Raw genomic sequence first — 2,125 nt, forward strand, 5'->3', positions numbered from 1 at the left:
GTATTACATCTGTCCTAAGCATTATAAAGGGCATCAATTAGTGTCCAGCTGGTGACATAACATAATTCATTTATAAGGGTAGAAAATTATATGCCCAGGCATTCTTTTATAGCAACATGTTTATTTCTACAAATTTCTGAAACAGTTAAGTGTGTACTCAAAGATTCACAAGTCCAATAAAACAAGTTTGTGGTTTCCTTCTTTGGCATTCTTAGTGTTTACTCCATTTCAAAGGGTGTATTAAAGTTGTTTGCCAAGGATATATGTTCAAAGATCCTTAACAGGCTTGGTTTCGACAGTTTTACTGAGTGACATGGGTTGCTGAGAGGAGCTTCAGGAATATCATTTGGTCTGTCTCAGGCTCCCTTCTCTCATAATACAGAGCCCAGAGCTAAGTCGTGGTGAGAATCATGGCCAGGTTTATGTCACTTTAATGGAAATTCCCAGAAACCTTAGCACCTGTGATTGTTTGCTTCCTTTCAAAAGGAAGCATTTTTCTTCCCACAATCCTCTTGATAAAGGTCACTGAGATCTTCCTGGTGGGTTTGTTTGGAACATCCTGGGAATTCTCTAGCATAGCAGGATTCTGGGGGCTAGTCCGTCTCTGTCATTTCCAACTAGTCATTGAAACATACCACTCCACAACACTTAAACTCCCACTGAAAACCTTCCAACCATGAGTAAGCCACTGGCATCCAGGTAAGTCATATTTGCCACTCTGACTTTCAAAGTGACTACATCTAACCACTGTACTGGAATCATACACTTCTCTTCGTATGTCCAAATGCCACTAGCCAGATCTGCACAAAAAATGACAAGTAAACTTCCAAAGTACCACGCAAGCAGCACAGGATTTTTTCTCTATTCCACAATATCCTGACATCCCCACAATAATAAGGAAAAGAGCAAATAGCAATCATGACCAGGTGAGTCATAGGAAAGTAAGTCAAGATATCCTCTCCTCCACCTTGTTTCTACAGTTAAAGTCAGAACATTATTAGGTAGTCCCTCATCTAAGCAAAAACTGCCAACACGCTGATGAACATTAACCAAAAAAGCAAATTGAGGGCAGAGAGCAGGCAGTGCATGGAATCTTCTCTGGCCATTATGAGCCCCAGGAGGGAGAAGCCCCCCTCCTCTCACCAGATTATATCCTCATTGTCAAAACAGCAGCAATCATCAGCCCTGGGTTTCATGCCCTACTTCAATCAGACAGTTGGGGTGCATGGCAGAGGCTCATGGGGGCAAGAATGCTTCTCCTGGATTTCTGTTTATTCTTGAAGGTGAAAGTGCTCTGTGTGTCTTTATATGTCTAATTCAGAAAGGCCTTTATCTCTTGTTGTAAGAGTGTGCAATGATTTTCTATCTTTGGAAGGCTCAAGGTCTCCATGAGTTTGCAGTCAAGTCACTGGCCAGGGCTGCAGTCTCATATGAAATCTCAACTGGGGAAGAATCCACTACCAAACTCACTCATGTGGTTGTCAGATGGACTCAGTTCATCATGGACTATTAGGCAGTGGTCTTCAGTTTCTCACTGGCTGTTGGCCAAAAGCCTCTCTCACTTTCTTGCTACATGAGCCTCTCTCCATAGGGCAGGTCACAACATGGCAGAAGGCTTCCCTCAGAATGCGTGAGCCAGGGAGTGAGAGAGAGCACCCAAGAAGGAAGTCACAGTCTTTTTGAACCTAATATCAGAAGTGACACCCCATCACTTCTGCCATAGATGATTCATTAGAAGTAAGTCAATACATGAGCTCACACTCAAGAAGAGAACATTACACAAAGGTGTGAATACCAGGAGTCAGGATCACTGTTGATCATTAGAGGCTGCCTACCCCAGACCTCAAAGAGCATTTATATATGTGGATTATAACTGTCAGTATTATCCACATTGGAAATTAAAACTAAGACATTTTTAATATTCTCATTTATTGATTGATTCATTAAAGATAGCAATGATAAATCCATTGCACGTTAACATAAATAACATTTTAGTATTATTATATTGTTTTTTGGCCTCATGGACTCCTGAGAGAGAACTGCTCTTTAAGTGTCAATTTGTTTCAGAATATGAAAGCACATAATGAAAGTCAAAACTTATAAAGTTAAATTTATTTGCTTTGGT

General features: G+C 40.8%; 1 pseudogene; it reads right to left on the reverse strand.

The window, feature by feature from the left end:
• Nucleotides 1-218: 218 nt before the first annotated feature.
• On the reverse strand, nt 219-1,106 carry LOC105554364 (annotated as a pseudogene).
• Nucleotides 1,107-2,125: the final 1,019 nt, after the last annotated feature.

Source organism: Mandrillus leucophaeus, unplaced genomic scaffold (genome assembly GCF_000951045.1).
Source record: "Mandrillus leucophaeus isolate KB7577 unplaced genomic scaffold, Mleu.le_1.0 Scaffold64, whole genome shotgun sequence".
Taxonomy (NCBI): domain Eukaryota; kingdom Metazoa; phylum Chordata; class Mammalia; order Primates; family Cercopithecidae; genus Mandrillus; species Mandrillus leucophaeus.